The sequence below is a fragment of the Hyperolius riggenbachi genome, chromosome 4, assembly GCF_040937935.1.
Source record: "Hyperolius riggenbachi isolate aHypRig1 chromosome 4, aHypRig1.pri, whole genome shotgun sequence".
NCBI classification, from domain to species: Eukaryota; Metazoa; Chordata; class Amphibia; order Anura; family Hyperoliidae; genus Hyperolius; species Hyperolius riggenbachi.
This window is the reverse complement of record NC_090649.1, coordinates 19784702-19800703: the sequence shown is the minus strand read 5'-3', so window position 1 is coordinate 19800703 and position 16002 is coordinate 19784702. Positions and strand designations below refer to the sequence as shown.

The 16002-nt window shown below is 44.9% G+C and overlaps 1 non-coding gene and 1 pseudogene across 1 annotated transcript; both read left to right on the top strand.

The window, feature by feature from the left end:
- Positions 1 to 2009: 2009 nt before the first annotated feature.
- On the top strand, positions 2010 to 2215 carry LOC137505758 (U2 spliceosomal RNA; annotated as a pseudogene).
- A 12730-nt stretch (positions 2216 to 14945) lies between these two features.
- On the top strand, positions 14946 to 15140 carry LOC137505724 (U2 spliceosomal RNA). The gene has a single exon (XR_011020321.1). It is a non-coding gene; the product is annotated as a U2 spliceosomal RNA (small nuclear RNA).
- Positions 15141 to 16002: the final 862 nt, after the last annotated feature.

Sequence of the window (16002 nt, the reverse complement as noted above, 5' to 3'; positions counted from 1 at the left end):
GTACAATTAAAGACTTTTATTCAGATTAATTTTCAGTAAAAAAAATAAATAAAAAAAAACGATCCTTTTTTGATGGAGCACTTTATCGAAAGAATGGATTGTTCTTTTAATAGCTTTGATCGTGATTTTTTTTAGCGGAGCCTTTTACAAAAGAATAAATTTATAAGGTGATTTATACTTTTTCTAATGCAAAGACTCCGGGTTTTGACAGACTTCCTGTAGAGTTTTATAAAGTTTTCTAGAATTTAATTGGTGATGATTTTAAGCAAGTTTTTACTGAAGTTTCAGAGTCTTTTAATCTACCTGAGTCATGGAAGGAAGGAGTTATTGTACTTATTTTTAAAAAAGGAGATAAAGAGCAAATTAAGAACTGGAGACTTATTACATTATTAAATACGGATTATACAATTTTTGCAAAAGTTCTGGCGAATCGATTAAAAGAAAAAATTGAAACTGTGATTGGATCGGACCAAACCTGTGTTATTCCAACAAGAAGTATTTTAGATTCTTTGATTTTAATTAGGGATAGTGTTTGGGATACGAAAGATAGAAATCAGAATATTGCTTTTACATCGTTAGATTTTGAGAAAGCATATGACCGGGTTTCACATGCTTTTTTATTCACAGTTTTAAGAAAGATTGAATGTCTTGAAGTTTTAGTAAAACATATATAAAGTCTATATAAAAATTGTTTTAGTAGGATTTCAGTAAATGGTGCTCTTACAGAAAAAGTATGTATTTTATCGGTGGTAAAACAAGGGTGTCCACTTTCACCTATCCTGTTTATTTGTGCAATAGAGCCAATGTTATGTGCAATAAGGAAAGACAAGGTCATAGAAGGTTGTTTAATTCCAGGTAGTGATGGAGAGCAAGTGAACATGATTGCATATATGGATGACATAACAATGGTGTCAAAAAATACTAAAAGTGTATATAGAATGATCCGTACTGTAGAATGGTTCTGTGATGCCGCTGGTTTTAAAATTAGTTTTGAAAAGTCTGGTGTTTTAACTACTGGGAACTTTTATTTAGATGTGAATTTTAAAGTCTGTAAAGTTACTGAGATTAAGCGATTTGGTATATGGTTTTCTGAAAATTGTGGTAATGTTAAAAATTGGGAATCCTTGCTTGAGAGAGTTAAAAAGAAGTTAGGTTTTTGGAGAACTAGATTATTAACTTTAGAAGGCAAAATTTTGATTATTAAACAGGCCCTTTTACCGATGATTTTATATGTTAAAATGGTTTTTAGCCCACCAATAATATTTTTAATATTAAAAGATTAAAATGTGTTTTAAATTTTTTTGGGGGAGCTAAAATGGGAGAGTAAAAGAGAAGAGATAAGTTAAAAACAAAGGGTGGAAAGAGTTTTCCGGATATTAAAAAGTTTTTAAGCTGTAAATATTTATCGTATTGTGTAAATAAGCTTATTGGTGATAACTAAGTTAAAATCTTTTTTTGAAGTATCAATTAAGTTATTATATTAAGAAAAATAGATGGTTAGTGAAGGATTTAACTAAACCCGGTAGATGGATGCCACCTGAACATTATATAGTTTTAGAGAAAATTTGAGAATATAAATTACAAGATTTTTCTGTAGAATTATCGTGTAACCATAGAAAAATGTTAACATTTTTAGAGGAAAAAATAATTTCAGGTCAAATAAAAAATGTTCCTTTTGGAAGGTCAGAGAAAATATGGAAAACATTAAATTATCCTTTACTAACGAACAAAAAGATTTAGCATGGTGCTGTGTCAAAGATTATTTGTGTACTAGAGAATTTCAGTATAGGAGAGGATTAGTTAGGTATGCTAGATGTCCTAGAAGTTATTTGTATACATATTTTTGGAGAGATGTAAAGAATTCTTGTTATTATGATGCTGAGAAAATTTGGAGATTTAGATTATGGAATAATTTAACTAATGGTTAATTAAAGTTACTTTTTTTCCCCACAATGATGTTAAAGACTAAGAAACTAAGATTATAAGAAATATGTCTTACAATTTGAAGTTTTTCTTTTTTTTTTTAAGTTTTATGATGGCTGAGTGGGAAAAAAAAACCAAAAACGTTCTTATCAGTTTAATATCTGATAAGTCCCCTATCTGGGGACCATATATTAAATGGATTTTTGGAACAGGGAGATGGAAGAAGAGCTTGCTCTGTCCACTCCGCGCATCAACCTGGTATCGCAGTACCTCCAGGACCGGTGCACTACTTTCTCTTACTGGTTTCAAAAAAACAGAACAGAACTCAAATACCCAGCTGACTATAACAAGGTGGAGTGAAGTCAAGTAAAGAAATCAAGTGACCTGTGCAAAGTGTACTTTGGCTGAATTTCCCAGCAAGTGCTGTTTTGTCCCCCCACATGCCCTGCTGTGTGCTCTATGTCTCTATGTCTGTGCTGCTACTGCTGGGTGCAGGATAGAGTTGAAACCCTCTCCCCACTCACTGACAATAAAATATTGTTTCAAGTTGTGTGTGTCTGCCTTCTTTTTGCATCTGTGTCATTTATTGAGTCCGTATTATTCTCTTGGCTATAAGAAACAGAGAACAGAACAAAAAAAAAAAAGAAAACAAGGGAAAAAAATTATTTTATTTGTATTGGCTGCGCATGGTGTTCTTATTTGTGCTGCGCAGTTGCTGCGGCCAAACTCCATGACCGGACAAGTTTTCTTCATGGTTGCACTTTGTCCTCTGCAGCTGCAGCAGCAGCTTTTCCTCCCTGGAGAGCTGCCAGCAGCCTGGCAGGCATTGCCGTGGCAAAACTCCAAGACCGGACAACTGTTCTTCATGGTTGCACTTTGTCCCCTGCAGCAGCATCCTCCTCCCTGGAGATCTGCCAGCAGACTGGCAGGCAGTGCCCTGTGCCTGCTGCTCCTTATATAGCCTGTGCCCAGGCCATTATGACATCATCGGTTGACCACCTGTGACCCCTACAGCCCAGCACAGGTGCCTTTCAGCAGTGTGGGGCCGTGATTGTGTGTATCAGGCAAGGAAGGCATCTCCTGTTTTGGCTTTCCACTCTATGGCCTGTGTCTCCCTCTTCTAGCACACTCCGCATGTCCAGACAGAGCTATTAAGAGGATGGAGGTTGATGCACTGTGTTTTCAAATAGCGTACGTACGTACACACGCAGCCAGAGCAGAGACTTGACTTTCTCTGCCCTCCACACTCTCTCCTAGAGTTGTGCCGGAATGCAGGAAGCCGGAAGCCCATTTTACTTTTGTTTTCGGCGTGGAGGCATGGAAGCAGAGGGGTTCCGGCTGTTCCCGCAGTGGGCAAGGCTATGCAAATGTAATCAGGCGGCAGCTGAGCCTGGCCCTTGTGTCTGCGCCCATCCCGGTGGCCCAGCAGGCCCATAGAGGCAGTGGGAAGGGGCCAGTAGCTCCAAAGACAGTTAGCCGGTGGCTGTGTAGCTATTGCTGCATTTAGAAAGTAGTTCACCTCAATTCCCATGGAGGATGCTGTCGCAGCGGGCGGCGGCTGTCCTCGAGGCTCGTTATCGCTTCTCGGCCTTTTGCCTAAGATTGGTATGGAAACTAATTGCATTTTGGGCGAGAGGCGATCCTGGGTCCTCCTAGTGTGGGCCTAGGAGAAAACGGGGATAGGATGGCTTCCTCGGCAAGTGGTGGAGTTGGTGGTGGAGGTTTAGGAGCTACAAGGAGATTAAAAAATTCTCTACAATTCCTGGTTAAGCCAGTCTACAAAATGATATTGGACCAAGGAGGTTCGTGGATGACATCTTGTGTGATCGTTTGAAAGTCGACAAGAGATATGGAGTTTTCGCCATTCAAGATTTCCCAGCGCAGGGTATGCTTTTTTAATGAAGATTATGCTTTAAAAGTATTGCAAGAATTTAGAAATTGCAACGAGGATTGGGCAAAGAAAGTTGAGTATGTAAAACCTTGATTTGCGGAGAAAGAGGCAGATTGTGGTACATTTATACAACCCTCATGTTGAAGGTGTTTCTGGAAAGGTACTGCGAGTGTGTGAGCCAGCCCGAGAAGGTCAGAAACCATGTGGGCTGGTATCGCAGCAAGCTCAAATTTACTATGAGGTTCAGGAAGCAAAATGGAGGGAGTGAGCTGGTACACCCTCCGCCAGTGTTTTCCATTGCAGGGGAACGTGGTTACATAACCTATCCGGGCCAGCCTGTGTATTGTAAAAACTGCTGTAAAATCGGGCATGAAACTGCCAGGTGTGACAGGGAGAGACTGTGCAGGCACTGCGGGAGACCTGCTCACCCTGGAGAAGGTTGTGGTACATCTAAGGTGTGTGACTTGTGTGGAGTGGCTGGACATCTGGCAAAAGGGTGCCCTAACAGGAGGCATCTATACTTATGCCAGTGATGCTAGATCTGGTAAAAAGAAAAAACATATATCCAGGCACATCGCCTCTAGTTAGGACATTAAATAAGTTATTAAGGAAAGGGAGGTGCTGAAGGGGGTGTGGCCAGAAAACAGCAAAAATCTATTAACCCTTTGCACTCCCACATGCAAATGTTCAAACAAATGCATTCACAGATTCACTCATCCAGGCACCACTGTTATCCCTACAGCTAAGTTAAAAGCCGGGGTCTTAGTTCACAGAAGAATGCATTCTTATGCTTAGTCACCTATACTGCGCAGAAGTACCCAGGTAAACATAGGTGTCCTAACTCTGGCCCTGTAACATGCATAGTGCAGACATGCAAACATTCAAACATTCATTGCATCAAACCTATCTAGGGATTAATAATGTCCTAACTAGAGGCGATGTGCCTGGATATATATGTTTTTTTCTTGTTACTGACCCCTGTGGCTAGGGTTTTAATTCAGTGCACTCCCTCCTTCCCCTGTATGTGTTTGTCAGCATGCACACAGCTTATGCTGGTGTATGTGCATGGTGCACATGGATACATTACGTTAGCTCCCTTGTGCGATTGGTAAGATGCACTCTCTGTCCCAGGAGAGGATGTCAGGACGTGTGCTCCTAATCCATTGATAGGTTTGATGCAATGAATGTTTGCATGTCTGCACTATGTATGTTACAGGGCCAGAGTTAGGACACCTACCGATGGCTTTCTCCTCAGCTCCATTTTGTCATATATCACCTTTATTTTCTCATAAAAGGGGGCAAAATGTCTCTGGAACACAAGGATATGATGAGACTTTTTTGAAAAAATGGCCATGAAGGAGGGAAATCGTTACATATGCGAAAGGATTTACAAGTGCTTAATCTAAGTTGTTATGGAAAAATATTACATGGAAAGGCTTATCAAATAGGCAAAAAGATGTGGTATGGCTATTTTGGACTTCCGGTCTGCCAACAAGAGTTTTTTGTAGAAACCGAGGACTGTGTGGGACAGAATTATGTCCACGAAGTACATGTGGGGGGGACAGAGGATATGCATCATGTGTTTTGGGGGTGTTTTTTTGCTAGAGGGGTGTGTGGTAAGCTGAGGGAGATGTTTAGGCTGGTGGTGGGTGGTGCTGGGCTCACTTTTGAGAAGGTGATGGGAGGAATGGCACTGGGTGACAAGGAAAGGGACAGGAAGAGTTGGGTGATGTGTTCAGTGTTAAAGGAGGTGATATAGGACACCAGGAATTTTTTGTTTTTTTCAAAAAAAATAAAAGAAGTGGTTTCAGGCAAGACTATACATTGCTTTCTTGTTTGATAAGAGAAGATGGGGGGAGAAGAGTGCAAAAAGAATGGAAATAAGACAAATGGAGCATGATTACTTCATTTGATTAAATAAAATTTGGTACTGCCGCATGATGATTTTAAGTCATATTATATTCTGATGGAAGACATGTAAATGGATTCCGTGTGATGTCTGGTTTTATGTGATTTCATTCTGAGGCAAAAAAAAAAAATCTGCGCATCGACCTGGTATTGCAGTACCTCCAGGATCGGTGCACTACTCTCTCTTACTGGTGTCAAAAACCAGAGCAAAACTCAGTTAGCCGGTGGCTGTGTGGCCTCTGCTGCATTTAGAAGGTATTTCTCCTTAAATCGCATGGAGGGTGTTGTCTTGACGGACGCAGCTTCGGACAATAATTGGGTTATTGCTTCTCGGCCTTTTGCCCAAGATCGGTGAGTTTTCTTATTGTTTTCTTGCGTAGAAGGCAATCCTGGGTCCTCCCTGCTGGGGGGCCTAGGGGAAACGAGTGGCGGATGGCATTCGCGGATGGAGGTGGAGGAGGAACGCGCAGATTGAAAAATACAATACAATTCCTGGTTAAGCCAGAAAAGAAGAATGATGTACCTACGAAGAAGTTTGTGGATATCGTGCTATGTGAAGCCTTGGGAGTCGACAGGAAGTACGGGGTCTTTGCCATCCAGGACTTCCCGGCGCAGGGTATGTATGATGTGACCTTTTATAATGAAGATGAAGCTTTGAAAATTCTGGAGCAATGCAGAAGAAGTATTGATGATTGGGTGAAGAGTTTTGATAGCATAAAGCCTTTATTTGTGGAGAAGGAGAGGATGGTGTATGTACACCTTTATAATCCCTATGTGGAGCCACGTGTGGTAAAGATATATTTGCAAAGGTACTTTGAATATGTGGGCCAGCCAGAGAAGGTGTTTAATCACCTTGGTTGGTACCGCAGTAAACTAAAGTTCGAGGTGCGATTCAAGAGGCGAGAGGGTGGTGGGGGTCTTGTGCACCCTCCCCCTGTGTTTTCCATTGAAGGGGAAAGAGGATACATAACGTACCCAGGCCAGCCGACTGTATGTAGGAACTGTGGGGAGAGCAGTCATATAGAGCAGAATTATGAGGAGCAGAAACTGTGCAGGCAATGCCACCAACCTGCTCATGCTGGGAAGCCCTGTAATGTGCCAAGGAAATCTGATCTGTGTGGCTCTGAGAAGCATCTGGCTAAAGCCTGTGAGAAAATGAACAACACTAGAATGTACACTTATGCCCGTGCTGCTGGCTCTGGGGGGTATCGCGGAAGGGACAGATGGGCTCCCTCTGAGCAGCCCGGTGAAGCCAGAACCTTCTTCAGGGGCCTGGCAGGCAAGAGTGCAGTGCTGGAGTCTTGCGCGGGTCAGACTGAGGCTGCTTCTGTCCCTCCCCCGTCCCTCTGATAGCGCTGCCATGCAGGGAGCTGATGTTGCTGCTGATCCGCTGCCCCAGCGTGTTTTCCCGCCAAAGAGGCGGCGTGCTGGCTCTCTGCCAAGTGAGCCTGACGTGACTGTTACTGCTGTGCCTGCAAATGTATCCAGCGCTGCTGATAGTGTGACAAATAGCGCTGCGGAGAATGTATCCAATCCCCCGCTGAAGTGGAGAATGTATCCAATGTGCCCGCTGCTGTGCAAGAAACCCCTTTGCCGGCTGCTGGGGATATCCCCGGGTCTTCCTCCGATGTGTCAGGCGCCGGCGCTGCGGCCGGTGGTGTTTTGCCAACATCGGGGGAGACTCTGTGTGTGGTCTCCAGTGTGCCTGGGGAGAAGAAGAGTCCAGCTGATTGCTCCTCGCAGACGGAGCAGCGGCAGCAGCAGCCAGCTGCTGAAGAGCGGGGGGGGGGGGAGGAGAGAAGACTGACAGTGTGCCTGATGCGGGAGCTGTGGGCGGGTCTGCTGGGACCGATAGTCCCACAGACTCCCAGCTGCTCGCAGCGCTGCCTGTGTCCAGCCCAACGGACACACAGATCTTGGAGGGTCTGCCTGTGTCTGACAGCCCATCAGACTTACAGCTACTGGAAGGGATGGCTGGGTGCAGGGGTGCCTCTGAGAGCGGGAATCCACCTAACGGCTCCGAAGGTTCTGGCCCCGCCCCCAATGCAAAGAATGTGCCAGATGTTGTTAAAGGCAAAGTGGCCATAATAAAGGTTGCTAAACTACCACCAGTTGCTGCAGCAGATATAAAAGGTCACATCACACCCTGCGCCGGGGGCAACCCCAAAGAGGGTGGGGAACCCCCAAAAGCACAAGCTGTGCAGGAAAGAGCTGGAAAGGATCCGATTGGACACAGCAATTTAAAATTTGAAAATGATGATAGCCCCGCCTTCTCAGACTTGGAGGCTAGCACCCTATTAACCGTTGGTTCCCAGGATTATGTAGGAGACGAATTAGACTCCAATGCAGCGGAGGGGGATGGGGACAGTGATCGTGTTCCCCCTTACCAAAAACCACCGGAAAGCAGCGGGGATTCAGATTTTAATCCTGGGTGTAGTAAGAAGCCCAGAATTGATGAGGTGTCATCTGATGATGAGTTACAGATGGATGTGGAGAATCCCCCTGGGTCTCCTATGACTCCATGCTGGAGAGCGGAGCTGGAGAGAAGGTTGGAGAGGGGGGGGATGTAGCTGCCCCTCAGGAAGTGGAGATGCAGGAGGTGGAGGAGAATAGAGAGGCAGGGGAGGTAGGGAAGCAGAAGAAGAAGAATAAGCAGAGCGGGGTGCCAGTCCCCACAAGAACAAGTTCAAGGCTGCGGAAACAACAGCAATGAAGGACACTTGGATGGCTTTGCACTCTTTTTGGCTTTTGGTGATGGGCTTGTCTCTCTTGTCAGTAAATGTGAGGGGCATTGGCTCCCCATACCGCCGAGCCGCAGTTTTGCAGGACCTTGAGAGCTTTAAAGTTGACATTTTTTGTTTGCAGGAGTGTGCGTTGGCAGCGTTGCCTGGCTCTGGCGAGTGGACGCGGGGCACTGCCATCTGGTCTCCAGCTTGCCAGAGCAAGAATGAGGGGGTCGGAATTTTGTTCAATAATGCCGGTATATCCATGAAGGAGTGGGAGGTGGTTGTACCGGGGAGATTATTGAAGGTGGAGTTCGTCCATAGGAACTCCCGGTACCGTTTGTTCAATGGCTACGCTCCTGCGGACAAAAAAGAGAGGGAACATTTTTTAGAAGTTTTGCGAGTGCGTCTCCCTGGCCGTATCAATACCATATTAGCCGGAGACTTTAATTGTATCAGAACGGTTGAGGATAGAGTGGGGTTAGCTAATTCTAAATTGGATGTTACTAGTGGGATCCTCAACCAGATTGTTAGGGATTATGGCCTGCAGGATGCGGCATTGGTGGCTGACAATGGAGACAAGGACTTTACGTTCTTCTCGGACAAAGGCACTATAAAATCACGTATTGACTTCTTTTTTTTCCAGGTATCTTGTGGTTAGTTCTGTCTCTTATCACCCTAACACGTTTTCAGATCACGTGTCCATTTTGTGTACCCTGGTGGAGCAGGCGAGGGTGACGTTTGGCAGAGGTGTGTGGAAGCTGAACGTGAGTCTGTTGGATGAACCGGATTGTAATGAGAGGTTTCAGATGGAATGTGCGAGGTGGATATGGAGGAGAAAGTTTTTTGGCAGAATGTTAGAATGGTGGGATTGGTTCAAAAGGAGGGTGGCTGGTTTTTTCAAGGGGTTTGCGTATGAGAAGAGTCAGGAACGCAAGGAGGAGGAAGAAAGGTGGTGTGCTAGAATCCAGTATTTGCTGAGGTTTAGAGAATGGGGTGAGGAGGTGGAGCAAGAGTTGCAGGAAGCGAGAGAGCAGAAGAAGCGATTGTTGATAGAGAGGGGGAAAAAAGTGATTTTTTTTTTTTTGGCGAAAGTACGTGATATGGAGGAGGGAGAGACGTGTTCCCGGTTCTTTTTCAAATGTGCCTGTACGGGAAAAGGGACAGTGCAGTCAGTGATGTCTGGTGACAGAGAGGTGGTGGGTGATGAGGTGGTGAGTGAGGTACGGAAGTTTTTTGCTGATTTGTATGGAGCGGTTCGGGGAGTGTCTGAGGCGGAAATGGAGGAGTATTGTGAGGTGTTGGATGAGAGTTTGAAGCAGATGTGCGGCAATTGGAGGGAGCAGTTTGCATGGAGGAGGTCTGGGCGACGGTGAGTGCCATGCAGACTGGGAAGACCCCTGGAAAGGATGGTCTTCCGGTCGAGTTTTACTGATGGGCCTGGCCAACGATCGGGAAGTGCGTGGTGGAAGTGATCCAGGAGATTTTTTTCTTCTGGACAATTAGTGCAGTCGATGAAGGAGGGTGTCATTACCTTGATCCACAAAAAGGGGGATAGGCGTGACATCAGGAACTGGCGGCCAATTTCGCTATTGAATGTCGACTATAAGTTGGCGGCGAAGTTGGTTGCTAGGAGATTGAGGAGTGTGATATCCTGTGTGGTCGGAGAGAGCCAAACGTGTGCGGTTCCAGGTCGGTGAAGCTCAGACAACCTTGTGTTGCTGAGGGATATGATCTTTCACGCCAAAAACAACAACATGCCGATTATCGTCGAGGGGATTGATTTGGAGAAGGCGTTTTACAGGGTGTCGCACTCCTTTCTCTTCAAGGTAATGGCAAGGATGGGCGTACCGAGTAGACTATTGAGAGTCATCAAGAGCTTCTACCACGAAGCGTCGAGCCAGGTCATGGTGAACGGGCACCTTTCTGAGGCTTTTCCATTACTGTTTAGTGTCAGACAGGGGTGTCCGTTGTCGCCTTTGGCCTTCATTTGTGTGATGGAGCCTCTGTTGGTGCATATTCAGAGAGATAAGGTGTTGAAAGGTTTGGTGGTGCCTGGGAGTGGAGGGAGTCAGGTGAAGTGTTTTACAAAATCAGTGAGGGGTCAAATAATTATTTCCTCCACTGTATGCTAGTTTGTCCAATGACAAAGAAATGAAGTCTCAGAACAGTATCATTTCAATGGTAGGTTTATTTTAACAGTGGCAGATAGCACATCAAAAGGAAAATCGAAAAAATAACCTTAAATAAAAGATAGCAACTGATTTGCATTTCATTGAGTGAAATAAGTTTTTGAACCCCTACCAACCATTAAGAGTTCTGGCTCCCACAGAGTGGTTAGACACTTCTATTCAATTAGTCACCCTCATTAAGGACACCTGTCTTAACTAGTCACCTGTATAAAAGACACCTGTCCACAGAATCAATCAATCAAGCAGACTCCAAACTCTCCAACATGGGAAAGACCAAAGAGCTGTCCAAGGATGTCAGAGACAAAATTGTAGACCTGCACAAGGCTGGAATGGGCTACAAAACCATTAGCAAGAAGCTAGGAGAGAAGGTGACAACTGTTGGTGCGATTGTTCGAAAATGGAAGGAGCACAAAATGACCATCTATCGACCTCGCTCTGGGGCTTCACGCAAGATCTCACCTCGTGGGGTGTCAATGGTTCTGAGAAAGGTGAAAAAGCATCCTAGAACTACACGGGAGGAGTTAGTGAATGACCTCAAATTAGCAGGGACCACAGTCACCAAGAAAACCATTGAAAACACATTACACCGCAATGGATTAAAATCCTGCAGGGCTCGCAAGGTCCCCCTGCTCAAGAAGGCACATGTGCAGGCCCGTCTGAAGTTTGCTAATGAACACCTGAATGATTCTGTGAGTGACTGGGAGAAGGTGCTGTGGTCTGATGAGACCAAAATAGAGCTCTTTGGCATTAACTCAACTCGCTGTGTTTGGAGGAAGAAAAATGCTGCCTATGACCCCCAAAACACCGTCCCCACTGTCAAGCATGGGGGTGGAAACATTTTGCCTTGGTGGGTGTTTTTCTGCTAAGGGCACAGGACAACTTAATTGCATTAACGGGAAAATGGACGGAGCCATGCATATCGTGAAATCCTTTACGACAACCTCCTTCCCTCTGCCAGGAAACTGAAAATGGGTCGTGGATGGGTGTTCCAGCACGACAATGACCCAAAACATACAGCAAAGGCAACAAAGGAGTGGCTCAAGAAGAAGCACATTAAGGTCATGGAGTGGCCTAGTCAGTCTCCGGACCTTAATCCAATAGAAAACCTATGGAGGGAGCTCAAGCTCAGAGTTGCACAGAGACAGCCTCGAAACCTTAGGGATTTAGAGATGATCTGCAAAGAGGAGTGGACCAACATTCCTCCTAAAATGTGTGCAAACTTGGTCATCAATTACAAGAAACGTTTGACCTCAGTGGAAAAACCCTTGTTTGCAAGCACAAAGTATTAAAGGGACACTTAAGTCAAACAAAAAAAAATGAGTTTTACTCATCTAGGGCTTCCAATAGCCCCCTGCAGCTGTCCGGTGCCCTCACAGTCTCCCTCTGATCCCCCTGGCCCCACCGGCAGCCACCTTCTGTTTCGGTGACAGGAGCTGACAGGCTGGGGACGCGAGTGATTCTTCGCGTTCCCAGACACATTAGCACCCTCTATGCTGCTATATGGTATATGATATATGCTATAGCAGCATAGATGGCGCTATTGTGGCCAGGAACGCGAAGAATCACTTGCGTCCCCAGCCTGTCAGCTCCTGTCACCGAAACAGGAAGTGGCTGCCGAAGGGGCCAGGAGGATCGGAGGAAGACGGCAAAGGGCACCGGACAGCTGCAGGGGGCTATTGGAAGCCCCAGGTGAGTAAAACTCATTTTTTTTTTTACTTAAGTGTCCCTTTAAGTCTTTTATTGTTAGAGGGTTCAAAAACTTATTTCACTCAATGAAATGCAAATCAGTTGCTATCTTTTATTTAACCTATTTTGGTTCCTGGACGTAGTTTCTACGTCCAGGAACCATGCGCGCTACCGCGCGCCCCCGCGGCCGATCGTGCGCGTGCACGCGCACTCCCGGCCGTGGATTCGGTAGCCAAGGAATCAATGTATCGGGCTGCGGAGCCCGATCATTGATTCCTCTCCCCCGCTGAAAAAGCGACAGCTTCTCTCGGAAGCTGAGCTTTTTCTGGCCGTCTTCTTCCTGATGCGTCACTCTAAGCGCGTGCTACGCTTAGAGTGACGTCATATAAACAAACTCATGGCCGCCATCTTGTGGCCAAAAAGTAATACTACACCTGAAAAAAACAAACAAACAGAATTAACACACGTTTACATTATAAATCTATTGTTTACCTCCCACCCTCCCAAAAGTACCCAAATAAAATGTTTAGTATAAAAAAAAAACATTACAATAAAAAAAAAAAAATGTAAATATTTACCTAAGGGTCTAAACTTTTAAATATGAATGTAAAGATGAAATATTTCTATATTTTTTTTATTTTAAACTTGTAAATAGTGATAGATGCAAAATGGAAAAAATGCACCTTTATTTCCAAATAAAATATTGTCGCCAAACATTGGGATAGGGACATAATTTTAACGGTGTAATAACCGGGACATATGGACAAATACAATACGCGAGTTTTAATTATGGAGGCATGTATTATTTTAATACTATAATGGCTGAAAACTGAGAAATAATGAATTTTTCCATTTTTTTCTTATTCTTCCTGTTAAAATGCATTTACAGTAAAGTGGCTCTTAGCAAAATGTACCCCCCAAAGAAAGCCTAATTGGTGGCGGAAAAAACTAGATATAGATCAGTGTATTGTGATAAGTAGTGATAAAGTTATAGGCTAATGAATGGGAGGTGAACATTTCTCACGTGAAAACGACGGAACCTGAATGGGTGAGGGTTATTTTTTCGATTTTCCTTTTGATGTGCTATCTGCCACTGTTAAATTAAACCTACCATTGAAATGATACTGTTCTGAGACTTCATTTCTTTGTCATTGGACAAACTTACAAAATCAGTGAGGGGTCAAATAATTATTTCCTCCACTGTATATGGATGATGTGTCTTTGATTGGGAGCTCACAAGCGGATGTTGACAGGATGAATTTGCATGTGAAGGTGTTTTGTGGTGTGGCAGGGATGGCAGTGAATTGGAGGAAGACTCAGTTGGCCTCCCTGGGGAAGACTGTGCCGGTGAATGTGTGTAACGTGGAGATGAGTGAGGAAGTAAAGGTGTTGGGGTGGTTTTTGATTCTGGGTTGAAAGGTGAGAAAACGTTAGCAGGAGTGAAGGAGAGTATGGAAAGAAAGTTGAATATGTGGAGGATGCGAAAGTTGACGTTTACAGGCAAGGTGTTGGTGGTGAAAGTGGTGATTCTGCCGCTGTTATTGTATTTTTGTATGATTTTTCCCCTGGCAAAAGGTGGTTGCAACAGGTGCAGAGAGGATGGTTTGTGTTTTTCTGGGGTTCCAAAATGGAGAAAGTGGCACGGGTGACGGTTCACAAGAGCGTGTGTTTGGGTGGTTGGGATTTTCCAGATATAGACGGCTTTCCCTCTCTACACTATCTGGTGTCTGTGCACAGGATTTTGAGTGCAGGAGGGAGAGTGGCAGATCTGATGCGGTATCTAGGGGGATGGGTATTCACCAGGTTAGGGTGGGTCACCAAAGACCTCAGGAGGCCTTTATTTTCTCGTAATAGGGGGCGGGGGAGAAGGAGAAAGGACATTTTCGATAAAATGGAGCTAAAATCTGCAGGGATGCAGGGGTGTTGAAAACTTTCTTGAAAAAATGTGTCAAAAGGAAAGAAATCGTGACTTATGTCGACGGAATGTTAAGTGTTAAATCAGAGGTGGCATGGAAGAGGATGGAGTTTAAGGGCCTGACCAACATACAAAAGGATGTGGTGTGGTTGGCCATGACTGCTGGACTACCAACAAGGACTTTTTGTAAAAAGCGTGGGCTGTGTGAAATAGAGACTTGCCCAAGAGGAAGATGTGGAGGAGTGCAGGATGTGTACCATGTTTTTTGGAGTTGTTTTTTTGCTAGGAGGGTGTGTGCTAGATTGAGAGGGATGTTTTGGTTGGTGGTGGGTTGTGTGGGACTCACGTTTGAGGAGGTGTTGGTTGGCATGTCACTGGGGGATAAAGAGTGATAGGAAAGGATGGGTAATGTGCGCAATTCTGAAGGAGGTTCTGTGGGATGCCAGGAACATACTCCTCTTCCAAAAGAAAGACCTGGAGGTGGAGGATGTGAGGAAGTGGTTCCAGGCAAGATTGTACATAGCTTTTTTGTTTGATAAAAAAAGATGGGGAGAGGAAAGAGCACAAGAAATATGGAAGCAGGAGGAATGGAGCACGGTGACTTACGCATGTTAAAAACCCAAAAAATTGCCGCATGATGATTTTAAAGTCATGGAAAAGTCTGATGGAGGACATGTAATGAGGAATCCGTGTGAGGACTGGTTTTAAGTGATTTTATTCTGAGGCAAAAAAATAAAAATAAAATAAAATCTGTTCTTATCAGTTTAATATCTGATACGTCCCCTATCTGGGGACCATATATTAAATGGATTTTTGGAACAGGGAGATGGAAGAAGAGCTTGCTCTGTCCACTCCGCGCATCGACCTGGTATTGCAGTACCTCCAGGACCAGTGCACTACTCTCTCTTACTGGTGTCAAAAACCAGAGCAAAATTTAGTTAGCCGGTGGCTGTGTGGCCGCTGCTGCATTTAGAAGGTATTTCTCCTTAAATCGCATGGAGGGTGTTGTCTCGACGGACGCAGCTTCGGACAATAATTGGGTTATCGCTTCTCGGCCTTTTGGCTAAGACCAAGTGCTTTTGTGCTTGGTCTGGGTAGAGGTTTGGTCTGGGTACCCTCTTCTTTGGGGGGCCCCGAGCTGACGGGAGGCGATCCCTGTCGACTGAGGCCCTTAGAGATATGGCGTCTAGGGGTTACCAGAAGACTTTGCGCTTCGAGGTGCTAAATGGTTATCGGGGTGTCTACAACCTGGAGAGGATCGTGGAGAAAGTGCTGATCGAGATTCTGGACCTTGAGGTGAGACAGATCTATATGATCCAGGATTTCCCTGACCAGGGATTGTATGATGTTACGTTTGTCTCCGAGGTGGTGTGTATGAACGCGTACGAGAGGGCGAGGAAGATAATGGATGAGACCATGGATGGGATTCGTGTGCGACCGATGTTCCAATTGCAAGAGACAATGGTGACAGTGCACCTTTACAATCCCTTCCCTGATATGACATTGGTGGTGGCCTTAAAGAAATATTGTGAGGAGGTGAAAGGTGGTGATGGGGTCACAAACAAATACGGGGCTTACACTGGCAAATACCTGTTTTACGTCAGGTTTAAAGAGGACCACAGCAATCTGTTGGGGGTGCTGAGACCCCCTGCAGTGTTTAATATCGGTGGGGAGAGAGGCTTCCTTTACTACAGGGGTATGCCCCAATACTGCTGGAACTGTGGGCAGTTTGGGCATATCTCTGATGTATGTAAGAAGGACATA